The sequence below is a fragment of the Topomyia yanbarensis genome, chromosome 2, assembly GCF_030247195.1.
Source record: "Topomyia yanbarensis strain Yona2022 chromosome 2, ASM3024719v1, whole genome shotgun sequence".
Taxonomy (NCBI): domain Eukaryota; kingdom Metazoa; phylum Arthropoda; class Insecta; order Diptera; family Culicidae; genus Topomyia; species Topomyia yanbarensis.
In genome coordinates this window covers 316174074-316191049 of record NC_080671.1, presented here as the reverse complement: position 1 = coordinate 316191049, position 16976 = coordinate 316174074, and the positions used below count along the sequence as shown (strand labels likewise).

General features: G+C 37.2%; 1 protein-coding gene across 2 annotated transcripts in view; it reads left to right on the top strand.

The window, feature by feature from the left end:
* Nucleotides 1–2298: 2298 nt before the first annotated feature.
* Nucleotides 2299–16976, top strand: part of LOC131683669 (F-box/LRR-repeat protein 7) — a 201230-nt gene continuing 186552 nt past the window's right edge. Inside the window, exons 1-2 of one of the 2 annotated variants that reach the window (XM_058965851.1) lie at nucleotides 2299–2355; nucleotides 7740–8502. The gene's annotated coding sequence lies outside the window, so the exon portion shown is untranslated. Of the gene's footprint in view, nucleotides 2356–7202; nucleotides 8503–16976 lie in introns of those variants that run through there. The other variant, XM_058965850.1, reaches the window with a different exon arrangement.

The window sequence follows — 16976 nt, the reverse complement described above, 5'->3', positions numbered from 1 at the left end:
ATGAGCGCCATTCTTTGCAGATGGTTTGGCTTTGACTGGACTGTCACCACCTCTCCCCTCTGCCACCACACAAGGAATCCGTATAACAGTATTGGATGTACAATTGTCGTGTAAATCTAATAGATGTATTTAGGTTTGAGATCCTAGGTTTTCCCAAAAGTTCGTCTGCACTGCCCGAAGGCCATGCACGTTTTCTTGACTCTGAACTCAAAGTGAGCAGACCAATTCAGTTTGGAATCCAATATAACTCCAACGTATTTGACATGATCTGCACACAGTAGCTCAGAATCTAAGAACTGCAAAGAACGAAACCCGGTTGTTATTTGCATCTTCGTGAAAAGAACCATTGAAGTTTTGCTTGGGTTAACTGATAATTAAACTTGTCGACACCACTGTTCGACAGCTCTTAATGCCTGTTGCATTAAGTCAAAGATTGTTCCGATGCAAAGTCCAGTAATTAGTATTTGGTAATCGTCAGCAAACCCGTAGGTTGGAAATCCAAGCTCATTGAGTTTCTTCAACAAGCCGTCGGCTACCAAGTACCATAAAAAGGTGACAGAATGCCACCGTTCCTGATGTGATGATCGATTAGCCGTTCAAAAGCTTTCAGAAGAAAAGAACTTAAGCTGATAGGTCTAAAACTCTTGGCTTCTTCGTAGCTTGAGCGCCCCCATTTGGGAATAAATCTAACAGTTATTTCTCGCCATGCTTTCGGGATATACTTGGTAGCAAGACTGTAAAGCATAATCTTTTTCAAGACATGTTTAAGAATTCCACATTAATTCAGAAATTTGACATTTATGATTTTTATTCATACTCAGGTTATGTTAAGGCACACTTCGAGCTATAAGTTGTATGAGTATTGAATATGGCTCACATTGCCCCCTGACTGACCCCACGGAATTTCCTTGTAAATCCAGAACCGGTTTTTCGACCTGACCAACAAATGTAATTAATAAATCTTGAAAAATTTCCCAATTATTTGTAAGCGGTTTAGTTGAAAATTGAGACAACTACAGCCAAATAAACACCTAAACCTTAATGTGATAAGTACTTTGAAAAAGCGATTTTTTTCGCACAGCTCTTCTTTTGCTCATAAGTGCAGTTTCACGTTAATACACGGCCAAATTTCAACTTTATGGTATAGTACTACTTCTACTTATCAATAGTTTTCATTTTTTTAAACTCTTCAAGTGCAGTAATTAATGAAATAGTGAGACATATTCCCTAATAGGGCCAAAGTAGACACTATACCCTATAAAAGTTATTTCTTACTCCGTCTCTTAGATCTACATTTCACTCTTATGCGCAATCTAAACCAGAACAACGGTTCATAGCAAACAGAACAAGGGAGAATGCCGACTAGGTACTATTAAGGAATGAATGCCTCTTTAGTTATTAAAAAATAAAAAAAAAAAATAATTGTGATTATGATAGCTCTCATTTTAGTATCAGTAATGTGTTCTAATGATTTGTACAAATACCCAATTCATAAAACGTGATTACTCAATGAAATAACAAGTCACACTGGCGTGATATAGAAAACTTGGTCAGATATGAGCATCCAAGAAATATCTTGATTGAGTTTATCAAAATATGTGCACGCACATATCATCGCTACCCCGCATCCACCTCTGCTCACATGATGGTAGCTGATTTGTTGCCAACATTTGCATCCCTCTAGAACCCGAACCAGCAAGCCCGGACGAGTACCGCTGCCGTATGGCTCGCGCTTGCTAAATCATCGGATGAATAACACCACAAGGCTCACAACGGTTACTCACATTTTACACACCGTTCAGCTCACACAGAGCATAATTTATAGGCAAATGTATCCAACGGGAGTAAAATACCATAAGGAAAAAAAATATAACGATATTACTGCCCCGGCAGTCGTCAAACGGAGAGCTGAGCGAGATTGAAGCCGAATGCTGCAATGCGTTTCACCCGATGCAGCGACGGCGAAAAAAGGAACAGACCGATACCTATATGCGAATTGGCCGGCAGTCAACCAAGGCTCGATCAGCAGCCAGGAGAAATTGGAAAGATTGGCATGCTGGGAGCAATCCTCCTTGAAGGGATAGTTCAATATTTTGCACAGTTTGACATGGCTTTCGGTGTCTTCCTGCGAGCAAGTCAATCGGCGACCTGTTCAACAGGAAAACAAAATATTTATATCATTCGTCGCTAGAACGGCTTCAACGTAGAGAAAGATCAGTATAAGATGGTAGTATTGGTGAAAGAAAGAAAGCAAATACTCGAGGAAAAAGTTGCACAAGAAGAAATTAAATGAATGAAGGAAAAACAACAAAAAATCGAAGCAGGCGAGATAGAGGGTCGTAGCAGCAGGTTCAGGTATAGGTATGCTGTGTTGCGTACGGAAAGGTCCATAAACTTTAAGCTTTTATGCAAGTGTGAGTTACGCTTAAAAAGTAGCCGAGATGAACGGTAGTGGTGACCAATGATGAAAAGCATACCTCATTGAGAGGCGACAACAAGTTTTCTACTGCAGTACTCGTATATGAAGTTTTAAAGAGAAAGAGAGTTAAACTATTCTCCTGTTATTGTAGAACTTTTATTCCCGAGGTAACAGGTGTATCAATTTCAGAACAAAATACAACATGATAAAATGTTGCACAATTTTATGTTTCAACAACGAAATTGCAAGGAAAATCGATCGTAGCAGACGTTTTGTAAATTAACATTAAACGTCACTTGTTAATACCTGTAGTGAAAGTATTAAAATCATTCACACAACAGATATCGTTAATTTTTTGGCAACATCCATCGATTGGATTATTTTGACCCTGCACACAGTTTAGTGATGGGAGGTCCACAACATAGTGAGGTTACGAAGAGCACGAAGAGGCTTAGCTTAATTGTTGAAATTGCATATTGAACCAATTGTATGATACTTGGGAGTAGTACATCATACTCAACCCGATCAGAATGAAATAACAATATTATAACAGAACACAATTTTTGTAACATATTGTATTATAAATTAGGTCTTAGTAATTAGTAATTAAAATAACAGAAATTTATAACAAGTAACAATGCGAGATATAGCTTTGAAATATTTCTGTTATGTGTTTCTGATCGGGAACGTGCAACCTAAAGAGACTATGATTATAGTATGATCAATAATGGAGATGGCCACGCCTAGGCAGGTCAATTTTTGGATGGGAAGGAATGTTAGTTCAACACTTGTGACTATTATGAGCGAGGAGTTCAGATAAATATTATTGTTCTAATAATGGATCACGTGCACGCAACTTTTTGTTGTGAGCGCTTCCTTCTTTCGCGTGGGCGAAAAAATTTGTCTGTTGGTATGCTGCGTCAGCGGGGCTGTTTAATTCTCTCTTGTTTATTACGTCCAGGTCGAAGCTGGCTTGGTGTCCGCGATCGGATGTTCTTCCCTGCTTCTTGCACTTATTGTTGACCGGTGTAAATCCGTCGTCATTTTTTTACCTTCCTTGCCGATGTTGCTTACAGTCGATTTTGCGGTGCTGGATGCTTCTTTTGTGGTTGTAATTATGGTCTGAACAGCTGCCACAAATTTAGCCATCGTTTGTGATTCAGGCATTGGTATAGTATCTGTTTTGGGTTGGTTTGCCGTAGATGAGTTGGCAATCGGTTGAGATGCATTTTCCTCTGCATCTTCCGCGCAAGGTTTTCCATGATGTGCTGTCTGATTACAATACTTGCACGTAGGAGTTTACCCCTCTTGGGTGCACAGCGTAGTTTGTTTAATTGTAGTTCCGTGGCACTGAGCGTCATTATTGGCATTGTGCGTCGCATCTTGGGGGTCATTTGGTCTCTTCTCTCACGTTATCCTGAACTGGAACATTGGGTGATCTTTCTCGGGCCCGAAGGGAATTCAATAGATGCTATCTGGTAAAACAATACGCGGCATGCCCAAAGATGAGCCGAGACATCACACGAATGAAACCCGACTCACATTTATTCCTGTAAACCAAAGCCCTTAATTCCCCCTCCCCCTAAACAGACTGAAAATAATTTATTGATTGCATACAAAATCGATGTTTAACTATGAGGGTCCGTAACAGCCCAGCGTGATTTGTATGTAGTCCGTGGTACGAAAATGGTTGAGAGCCGCAGATCTACGAGAATCAAGTAACAAAATGCCAATAGCACTCAACTTTTAAAAATGTATCTTGGTTACGAGTTCAACATGAAGATGTTTTTAAACGAATGAAATTCACAAAAATTGATCTTCTTTTTTAAACTAGGGGCTTATAAAGTGTTATTCTTAACATACTGAACGTGAGCAGTACTACGTGATGTGATAAAACTGGATACGTTCGGCTTCGAAAAAAAAAACATGTTTTGATTTTCAATAAACATTCCAGTTTGCTAACAGAAGGCTTTGAAATCAATCAATATTGTGTTGACGAATCCCTTTCAGCTAATTTAGAATCGGGATGATTCATTTTTGAGCCCCGCGATTCGTGCCGGATAAGGAATAACGATGTTTCAGTTGGACGAGTGTCTGTCACCGTAACTCATAATTTATCTTTTCGTTTGACATTAATCTGGTTTAACTAAAACTGATTGGGTCACTCTTTTCTTTTGAAGTTTCATGGCGCCAACAGTAATGACAGTTAGTCTGATATTATGCGCTTATCCTCATCGTGGGGGGTCCCTGGCCCGGGCTCAGTGTGCCCATGCGCAAGACGGTGCTGGCCATGATATTCATATATTTATACCTTCATCAGACCTTTACATCGGATTTCATTGAAAATAGGAACATGATTCTATCGGCATATTGAGTAAATCGTAATCTTCGCAGAATTCTATCTTGAGAAGGATTCCACCAGACCTCTAAGAAGCTTTTCTCTTGAATCCTGCATCAAAATTCAAGGAAAAAAACCGTAGAAAAACCGATAAGAATTCAATCGAAATTCGGAAATAGATTTGAATGCTAAGAAAACTTCGATCAGAATCCTGGAAAGTACACCCAGGTTTTTTTTACGCGGAAGATACGTTCCGCGTAAAAAAACCGCGTAAAAACCTAACCTGGTCTTGAGAAGTAGGTGTCAGAAATTGATTTTTGACGTCATTTTGAAATCAAAGAGGGCGACTTTCGGTTTAGCGAAATTCCCTATAACCCAATCAATTTGGGTATTTTCGGAATGGTCTTGAAGAGTAGGTTCCAGAAATTGATCTTTGACGCCATTTTGAAATCAAAGATGGCGACTTCCGGTTTAGCGAAATTTGCTATAACTCAATCAATATGGATATTTTCGGAATGGTCTCGATGAGTAGGTGCCAGAAATAAATAAATCTGCACCTTCCCCGCAAGGTTTTCGATGAAAATTGATTTGGCGTCTTCTGGCTTAGCGAGATTCTCTACAACTCAATCAACATGAGTATTTTCGGAATGGTTTTGACGAGTAGCAGACAAACGGTTGGCGTCATTTTAAAATTCTTGATGGCGACTTCCGGTTTACCGAAATTCCCGCATGAAAAATCTGGGCAAGCATCTGAATCACCCTAAAATATAAGATCTAATCATAAACCAGCAAAATGCAAAATATTTTTATGTGTCCAGGAAAGTGCGGTGAGTATTGAAGAGAGAGAAGAAAGAGACGTATGTGGTGTGAGTTGGGGGTTTGAATTTATTCAAATTAAGTAAATTCAACTGTTTAATTAAAACTATTTGTACTACAACTTCAACTTCCAAAAATAACAATATTGATTGGGATATAGCGAATTTCGCGAAATCGGAAATCACCATCTTGGATTAAAAAATGGCATCAAAAATCAATTTTTGGAACTTATTCGTTAAAATCATTCCAAAAACACTCATATTGACTAGGTTATAGTGAATGTGGCTAACCCAGAAGTCGCCCTCTTGAAATCAAATCATTCCAAAAGTACCCATATTGATTGGGTTATAGAGAATTTCGCTAAACCGGAAGCCGCCACCTTGGATTTCAAAATGGCGCCAAACATAAATTTCTGGTACCTACTCTTCAAGACCATTCCGACAATACCCATATTGCATGGGTTGTAGGGAATTTTCGCTAAACCGAATCTAGGATTTCAAAATGGCGTCAAACATAAATTTCTAGCACCTACTTATCAATACCATTCCGAAAATACACATATTAATTGGGTTAAAGCGAATTTCGCTAAACCGGAAGTCGCCATCTTTGATTTCAAAATGGCGTCAAAGATCAATTTCTGGCATTTACTCCTCAAGACCATTCCAAAAATATCCATATTGATTGAGTTGTAGCGAATTTCGCTAAACCGTAAGTCGCCATCTTTGATTTCAAAATGGCGTCAAAAATCAATTTCTGGAACCTACTCTTCAAGACCATTGTTGGGGTGCGGGCCATAAGGAATCTTCCAGACCCGTCTCTTCCAACTTTCCGAAAATCTTTTGCATTCAAAAGGAATTCGAATATTTTTTTGCAAAAACCGTGTTAATTGCTAAATCCGCGCAAAATAAAAACTGCCAAAATTCTTCTAAGTTCTTTGCATTTAAAAGGACTTAGAAATTTTTTTTCAGAAAAAAAGTCTAAGTCTTTTTCATTCAAAAGGACCAAAAACCGCGTTAATTGGAAAAACATCGTAAAAACCGCAAAAAAACGCGTAAAAACCTGGGTGTATCCAAACAGAATTCTGAGAAGCATGTCATTCCCCGAAGAAAGTTCTATTGACTGCAATGATCGAATTGGCACTATAATCATATATTCTAGTTGATTTAATTTTATTTTTTTCGAAATACACTGATAATCGAATCACGGAAAAACGAGTTCAACCTCTATCAATGTACTAAAATTTCAAGACAAAAAAGTTCCGCGATTGCTATTATGAAAAGCAATGATGTGGATTAGCGGATACTTATCTTGAAATTTCACTGTGCAGCCGACTAAATAAAATAATTTTTTTACGAAAACCGCTTAAGCCTTGGTTGATATGTATATTATGTATCTTTTCCCGATCGGAACACTGTTAGTAGAAAAGCTATCAGTAATGCCAGTAAAGCACACACCGGCAGGTATCTGCGAGAGAATTTCATTCGTGAGCCCAGCATAAAGCATAAACGAGAAGGAGAGCAAGCGGGAGCATGGACCCCTAAAAGCTCGCCACAAATTCAAGCAATCGATCCAGCAAGGCTCAAAGTTTTCCTCCAGATCGCTCGCTTATTCAGTTTGGCGCAAGAAGTTGGTCTGCGCGATCGCGGTTTTACGAATCGTCGCCGTGGACTCTACGCAACTTTAGCAGGTACGGTTTCGCGCTTATTGACGTGTGGTGCTTCGGGCACCAGCTTTCCGTGCAGCGGTCCCCGGCCGTTGTTGATGTTGGTGGACTCTTGCTTCTTGTGTTGGTGCTAAAAGTGTTATTCTTGTTACTGTTTTCGTATACACCTTCTCTTTCGTACACACGATGTCCAGCGATCGATCAAGAGTGAAATAGTCCGATATTCCAGAGTGGTACCAGTTCGAAATAATATAAAGTGAAAGATTAATAAGAATCATTTCAAGTACTATGGCCGCAGCGCATAGAAAAAAAAGTGCTCGAGTGTAAGTGAGGACATGTCATTCCTCAGGCCATTGTACTGAAATTTTCTGTACGAATTTTATGTTTTTGTTTTTTTTCTACTCATGTGTTACACTCCCATTTTTCCATATCGACTTTACACCATCTATGACGTGTACTTTTTCATGAGTCAAGTTCTTTCTAAACAAATGCATTTTAAATAGACGTGGACTATTTGTCACAAAAAACTGGTCTTGTCCTAACCACTACAAGGGAAGGTCCACTTAAACTCGATAATGGATACTAAAATGGGATGAAATTTCACTTGTTCGGGAATAACAGAAATTTGCAGCTGTTTGACGCACAATTCTGCGTAACGTTTCAACGAGGAATAAAAAAGTGTTCCGAAAGGTGGTGTTCCGTAAATTTAAAAGCAGAGTACAATGATGTTGACATCTGCTGGAAAGCAAAAATGCTGTAGTTATGTTAAACGCCCAACCAGGAGCATAATGCGTGAATGGCTAGAAAGTGTTTGTGAGTGCAAATAACACCCATCGGAGAGTATAGAAATATACTAATTTCGATAGTTTTAAAAAATAAAATAAAGTTCATTGTGATCCGTAGTACGTAAGTCATCGCACATACAACTACCCATACAGAAGTGAACCTGTGCCAATCGAATGGAAAACAAGAAAAAAGTTGACGCGTCAGTGTGCTAGTGTTGCCAAACAGCTATTGTAGCCATTCAGCATCATTCAAGCTCGGTGCGGTGGGTCCCGCGAACCTCCTGTACCGACGATCGCCACTTTCGCGGCCCGTGGCTAGGAGCTGAAGAAGTGCCGGAGAGCCAACGCTCGGTCTGTGCCACGCTGACGTTTTTTTTCTGCAGAGAGAGAAGAATTTTGCATATTACCGCTGCTGGACGGAATCGACGGAATATGAAAACGTGTGTTTATAAGAAATGTATAACAATAAGGTCATAACAAGGTATGAATCGAATGATTTATATTATTTATTTAGCTGTAGCGTTTTCGCATTACACTCGCTGGTTTCGTTGCAACCCACTTGAAGTTCTTTCTTGACTGCAGGCTCCGCTAATACCGGTTTAGGGGTTACAACCAGAGACAAAAATGTTCTACTTCTTGTGTTCTACACTGGGTGTTGACAACGTCTTGTTTCAAGGATTTGGGGCAACAATATTATTATTATTTAAATATTCTTACGGAGCTGAGCTTAATCTTTTAATTGTCGAATTTAGAAAAAGCTAAATTTTTCATTAGAAAGTTAATGAGTAGTGTTTCAACGGCAAGCTTCCAAAGAAATTCACGTAAACCTGTATATGTTTGTACATGTGTATGTTGTTTAAATTATTTTTAAACTATATTGAGCACAAATTATTTTTTCCTGAGACATTCCATTTCATTAAATCTGGTCCGCTTAGAATCCGAACATATAAAACCAGATGTTTCGCGGGATAGTTTTGTCGTAAAAAATGTTATTTAGTCGAAATGAAAGCATTTTGTTGTTTTGTCATAGAACAATCTGCCGTTCACTGGATTGATAAACCTGTGCAACATCCTGAGTCGTGTTCCTAAGATTCTTTAACGAAAACCAGCTCTTTGTCACGATATCGCTGTAGCAGACTCTCCTACTTATACAGCTTTGAGTTCATCATTTTGTTGGTCATGAAAAGCTATGTTCTAAGCCTGCAGCTGCAAATTCTTTGCCAGATCATTAGTTGCCGGGTTCGGCAATAATTAATGAAAACAAACTAGAATTTGTTGTGTAAATCACTCTGTGATGTGGCTAAATAAAACTCGGCCGAAAACCTGAATAAAATCCATCTTAATATACTCACCAAAAAATAATGAAATTTAAACGACATGTAAATCAATACGAATGTAAACATACAACGATTGAATCAAAAATTTGATTGAAAATTACGTTAAAATCAATTGGAGTATCAAACAGCATACAATTTTACACTTTCATTCGTGTAATATTACATGTCATTCATTTTACAGCAGTATTTGAGTAAAAATACATTGAAGTGCATTGGTTTTCCGTTTAAAGAAACTGTAATTTTCGATCCACGTGTAAAATTGTAATAAAATTCGTTGAAGAAAGCACGACAAGTCGTGTGTATTTGTGGGGAACTTCATTTTACATTTATATTCATTTTTTCTGTGTAGGATTTGTGGTCCACGAGACATCTACTTGGTCATTACTGGTTAAATAGGCTAAATCTTAAAATTCCAAACAATGAATTATTTGTATACTTCATCCTTCGTAAAAAATATCAAGTATCAAATAAATAAATAAAGTCTACTTCATCGTTCTGCTTGATTTTTTAGAGGCACTGAATGAATGGAAACCTGATCACAGACGGATCCTCCAAACTCTACTACGGCTGGCACCGTATTTTTGACGACGTCACGATTGATGAGTTCTGGGTATGATTGATCTTGCACAAAAATCACATCCAAAATTGTAAAAACACATTTGTTGTCCGTTGAGCATCTAACTAATAAAATGCTACCATGCCACCATTATGATTATTTTCGATGCTCTACACGACAACCCTGATATCAGTTTACGTAGTGCTTCCGATTTTCGATAACAGGGGGTGGTAGGGTTTACCCACACGGTCGGATCTGCCCCACCTTACCCTAATGAAATCATTGCTTTATACCTTTACGTAAATTCAAACTTTCGCACAATAAGGTATGAAACCCCTTAACAAACCTGTGTCTCATGGAAATAATAGAATGGGTATGAATAAATTAATATAAAAAGGATTGATCACTAAATCTTTCCAAACATCAACATTGTCTTCAGTGGCGGATCCAGGGGGAGGGTCCTGGAAGTCTGGACCCCCCGAAAATTTTTAACTTCTTGAGAAATTTTACAATAGTTTCTATTTAAAATTGGTTCTAAATTGAAAATCATTCCAAACCAGATTTAACCACCGAAACTGATTTTCATTAAATCGTGACCGAGTTCCCGAAATCAGGAACAATAAACCTCGCATTCATGAATCTATGTGTGTTAGCACAAAACTAGTTTACATCAAAAATATATGACATTACACTTAAATGTTTGATAGGGTTACTGTGGTTATGTCCGGAATATATTTAGTTTTCTTTTATGATTATTTTTCGAAATTTGGTGATACACAAGTCTGTACTAACCATATAGGTAAAAAGAACCGAGAATTAACCCTTTCATGCCCAACTTTTTTCTAGTGCATGCAGGGTTTCAAATCTATTTTTCCTTGAAAACGGTGGGGTCAAGAAACACGAAAAACCTTTTTTCATAGGTGCTTCCCTCGCAGTGCTAGAAGCTGCTCAATTTTTAGCTTTCAATAATATTGCAACATAACAAAATATATGAAAAATTCATTTTCCTTCGCACAGAGGCGTAACACTACTACCAAATCGTGGCCAAAATAGCAAAAAATGATTTTTTGAGTTCTTGCCAATTTTTTTCGGCAAAATACTTTTTCAGCCCACATTCTAATGAATGACATCAGAAAAATGTGTTTTTCGATTAATAATTTTTGGATGTGAGTATTTGAAAATAGTGAATTTTTAACGGATTTTTGAATATTGATTTACATTATTCCACAATTTTTCATATCGCCCATAAACTAAGTATGCAAAGTCAATATCTAGTATAAAATCGTGATTTTCATAACAAGTTTGACGAAATCACATAATTTAAGCAGTTTTGAAATAGCGTGTTTTTGCCAAAATATAGGCAAAATAAGCAACAAAGCCTTCTCTGAAGCTGTACTAAACATCTCAATTTGATTAGATTAGATTGTGTATGAAGCTATACAATAATTTATTTGGTGTGTCTCCGTAAGTTTCTTCAGCTCTATTGTGATGTGGATATTTTTTTAATCAAGAAAATTAAAAATTAAGACATTTTGTTCATTAATCTATGCTATCCATTATGACTATTATATTTACAATCGCATGCACGTTCTGTTTATTGTAGAATGTGAAATATAACTAACATGAATCTTACTGTATGAATAGTCACGCACACAAGTTGCTTTCTAAACGTTGGTAAATCGTCATTTTTTCAGGGCGTCTCTGTTGTGAATTTGAATACTGTATATCAATGCTTTTTCCGTACATAGTCTATTTCAGAAAGTTTATCCTGATTTTCAAGTAGATTACTCATAAACATCTGACTAATGGTATTAGGAATTTTGTTTAAAATTTGAATTTTTTCATTGATCATTATTATTTTTTGATTTAGATAAGTATGCTATTTTTTAACCATCCACGAGGTTATTTCCTAGATACCGATAGAAGCATCAAAAGGCTCAAAAGAAGATATCGTCTTCAAATTGATATATTAAATGATTCAGATCTAAGGCACTTCGATTGTATTGTCGTACACGCGGTCGTTTCGCCAAATATAATTTTGCGCAAGCGAGTAATAATTGTCGATCTTATAACCTTCTCTTGTGCAAGCGCTACTCCATTCGAATACAAGCAAACCTGCGCAGTAATCCCCGACAGTTTTGGAAATTCGTGAACTCCAAGCGGAAGGAGAACGGCTTACCTACTGATATGTTTTTGAAGGAGCAGATTGCCAATCTGGCTTCGGAGAAGTGTGACCTATTCGCTACTCACTTTAAAAGCGCACTCACCCGACCAGGAGAAAATAACTGAGCAATAACCCGAGCATACTATTTTTTTAGTATTCATACCAAAACTTGGTATTAATTGATTATTATACCTCATTGAGGTATTAAGCAGGTATTGAAGAAACATTTTTCAATACCTGCCTAATACCTCAATGAGGTATAATACTTTATTTTAGTATTATTTATGTATTCCAGTGATTTTTTCAAATACCAAATCAATACCTTATTGAATACCTCCATAGTGTGAATTTTGTTACTGGAAGGTTGAAAAATGTTTTATTATTATTCAGGTATTATAATAACTCGTTTTATTATCAAATAGTTATTTGTAGAACATATCTGTGTTATTTTGTTTTGGTATTTTACCTCTTATGTAGAGCTCATTAATTCCATATTGTGGTAAACAGTCGTTGGTATTGATACCTAAATTTAGTATTCCGCAGTTATTTTCTTCTGCTCGGGCAATGAAACAATTTCATCTGCTGGCCAAATTGCGCACGCTTGTAGAGACACTCCATTAAATATTTGTCCTTTGAGATGTTTCACTGTTACAGATCGGCAGGTTATAGCTGCAATCAACAAGCTAAAATATTCAGTCACTCCTGATCTTGATGGCATAACTTCGTGTGTTCTCAAGAAATGCGCTGATATACTAATTATACCGTTGACAACTCTATTCAACAGTTCCTTCAGGCAGTGCCGTTATCCTTCCAGCTGGAAAAGATTCAAAAAAGGAGATCGGCGAAATGTTGAAAATTACAGAGGAATTACATCGTTGTGTGCCTGCTCCAAAGTTTTTGAGATCATAATGAACGATGTGCTCTCTGCATCCTGCCAAAGCTACCTTTTTTCTGATCTACACGGATTCATCCCAAAAAGATCAACCTCCACGAATCTCGCTCAATTCGTGTCATTCTGCTTACGTAATATGGACGCTGGTGCTCAGATTGACACTGTATATACCGATTTGAAATCAGCATTTGACAGAGTTGATTACGCAATACTTTTGGAACGGCTGAAGTTATTTGGTGTGTATCTTGATCTGATCCGTTGGCACGAATCATATCTCAGAGATCGAACACTTGTAGTAAAAATTAGATGTGTGTTCTCTGCCCCTTTTACGAACAACTCGGGTGTTCCCCAAGGAAGTAACTTGACCCGCTCTTATTCACACTATTTATCAATGATCTAGCTAATGTATTACCACCGGGTTGTCGTATATTCTACGCTGATGACGTTAAATTATACACGTTAAACTCGCTTACAATTAGTATTCACAAGTGCAGTGTAATATCGTATCATCGCAAGCACAAGCCAATTTCATACGACTACTGTATTGGAGATCAGCATCTTGAGCGTGCACGACAAGTGTGTGATCTTGGACTCACTTTGGATTCTACACTCACTTTCTGACCTCACTTCGACTATAACATTAACAAAACAAACCGCCAGATGTTTATGTTTAAAAATTCGAATGAATTTAACGACCCTGTTTGTCTTCGCTCACTGTACTGCGCATTGGTACGGTCGATATTGGAATCTAACTCCATAATATGGTGTCCGCATCAAGCAACATGGATAGCAAGAATTGAAGTCATTCAAAGAAAATTCGTTCGTTATGAATTAAGACGCCTTCCGTGGCAGAACCCTATTAATCTTCCGCCATACGAAGACAGCTGTAGATTATTAGGTCTACACACGCTTGAAACGAGAAGGAGAGTAACCCAAGCTGTTTTCGTCGCTAAGATTCTTCTAGGTGAGTTAGATACGCCGGAATTATTGGGTCAACTCCACATCTACGCACCGGAGCGTATGCTCCGTCAACGAAGCTTTTTGCTGTTGGAACATAGGAACTCCCTATATGGTGGTCATGATCCAATTCGTTTCATGTCTGCCATATTCAACGATGTGTTTGCGGATTTCGATTTCAACGTGTCATCCACTACTTTCCAGAACCGGTTGCTAAGGATTTTCTAACTGGACAAATATTTACCGACGACATTTTAATCTGTAGTTTTATTTGCTGCTTTTCTTTTATATTTTTCACTTTTGTTTACTTTTTTGTATTAGCCTGTTTTGTTACATTTTTTTCTTTTATTTTTTTTCTTAAGTTGTTACTGTTGTTTCTGTATTGTGTATTCAATTGAAATTGGTTTTTATGCCAATTTGAGAAGAGTAATTGTTTCACTCAAATTGGCTTTTCCCCATCCCCATATTCATTAAGACCAACTAGGTCAGATAAAATAAATAAAATAAAAAGAAAATCTGGAACAATTTCCTGCTATGTTTATCTAAAATAGGTTTAGTAATTTAGAAGATGAGCTGGCGGAAGAACTGAACTACAAATTGAGAAATGTTAGGAAGCAAAAAATGTTTTAATTAGTGGTGTTACATTCATAAGATCAAAACCTTTAAGTACGAAACCTTCTAACTGACACCCGGCATCCCCAATAACATCGTTCGATTTGAAGAAATCAAAATTGAAGTGGATTTTTTTTATTTTTGCTTTCCATTACACTGCTTGGAGGATTAATACGATAATTTTTTATTCGTAGGTATATTGTTCAAAACTGTAAGAAATAACTTTACTCTTTGACATATAATAAGGCTTAAAAACTAAATTGTTCCTGGCAGCACACTGCTTCATCGGAATCCAATCAGACTAATTGCAATAACTTCAGTTCTAGAGCTGTTCCTAGAAACTATTAATACTCAAATAAAAGGCAATAGTTACATTTATTAGCCTTACTTGTTTTTGTGAGCAAATTTTACTTTAATCAAAAGCTGATTAAAAAGGTTTAACAACATGGGCATGAATGGGATAAGCAATGTTCATGATTTCAGGAGTTACTTTCGATTTTCGTTATTTCTATGTACATTATCGTGATATTTTATTCAAGAGATTACTATCGGATTTTTCTGCCGGAATTATGTGAGTCATGCTCATGATTCCAGGACCTGTGTCGTGATTTTAGTTGTCCTTCTTATCGCGATATTTTATTTATGATTGAACTAAAGATTCTTTTGTGCATAATGTTGTGACTCATGTACTTAATTTCAGGAGCTTTGTTACGGTCTTCATAATTTCAATGTATGTTATCGTGATATGTTATTCATGATTGTACTATCTGATTTTTCTGACAAAGTGATGTGATTCATGTTCATGAGTTCAAGTTATATTTTATTCTACTGACTGACCCAACCTTTCCTGAAGGGTACTGAATATGACAAGAGAATAACTGTCAGAGAGACGTTTAGGGAAGAAGAACGGAAATGGAAGAAAGGAGGAAGATTGCGAAAAAGAAAGAGAGACAGATCAATAGAAAATTGTAACCGTGTTAAACGCTGACTGAATTTATCTAGCGAATTATAGCTAAACCATTAGATTTATATAGTTAAAGCCTACGAGGCACTTGATTTGTGAGTATTAACTGAATTAACCCGGTGAGAAATTGTATCACATAAAAGGCTAGGTTAAATTTCTTGTATAACCCTACGATTTCTATCTAAGTTTAGTACGGTACGCTGGTTAGTGGACATCCCCTACCACGAGGTGCCTATAGGTTTTCGGCGAACAGTTATTTTGACCCCAAACAGATATCAGCAAGGTAGGACAGCCGGTGTAACAATGTAGATTGTGCTGGAATTTAACGATCCAAAATCATTTACACTCATGCACATTTTTAGAACAGGTTACACAAGATTGGTAATTACGCAGCTTGACACCCCCACCCCCCTTGCCACGGTAAATTAAAAAATAAATAAAAAACGATAGATGAAACGGGTAAGACTGTCGTGACATCAGGTCAACCCATATTCCCCTTTAAAAAAGCTACGTAGCATGACATGACCCCTACCCCCTGTCGTCACATATCATCACAATATACAACCCCCCCCCCCCTCTACTATACTAATAAAGTAACTCCTTCAGCTTTGAGCTGCAGAATAAAGAATAAAACTGCTGCCCCAAGCACTTCATCATATCATCCACACATAGAGCATACTATCGAATTTGTTACAGTGATTAATGTAACTCATGTTCATGATTTCAACAGTTTTTTTTAGGATTTGCATGGATCGTGATAAATTATTCTTGAGCTTACTATCAGATTTTTTACGCGGAGTTACGTGGTAATATGAACTGGATAATGAGAGACTAACCGATTAACTATATCTTATGGTTTCGTGCACTCTTTTACGATCACGATTTATGACCCTTTGCACCTTATCAAATGAGTTACAACGTGCGAAGCCCTAATAGTTATATACTACTCGAGTGACTCGTCTTATCTCACGGAACAAAACTGAATCCATGAATAATATTCCATATTTTGATAAATAAGCCACGTAAAAATTTCAAAACTGTGCGCAGAGTGGATCTACCCCATTTGGCACAATGTCGTTTGCAATAAATTTGGCATAAGGGCAATTTGGTATAATAGTCCTTTTGCATACCAGTTATTTGGCATCAAGATCATTTGGCATAACGGTCATTTTGCATAATCATTTATCATACCACAATTGGTGAATGTACGCTATCGAGCAAAAGAGGCAGCCACAAAAGATAACCTAGTAGAATAGTGGTCAAAGTGGTAAAGTTTCCCCTGACAGAAAAATGGATAAACATTGTTCTAAAGCACTATGCTAACAAATCATTCATTTCGTTTAGCAATAATGTCTCTTTCTAAGAACTGAAGACCTTATCAAACTCTGTGCAGGGTATTGAAAATATTGTTCACTTTTTCTGAAGATAAATTTAAAAGAAATGTAAAGAAAGAACAGCTCATGTTTAAAACAA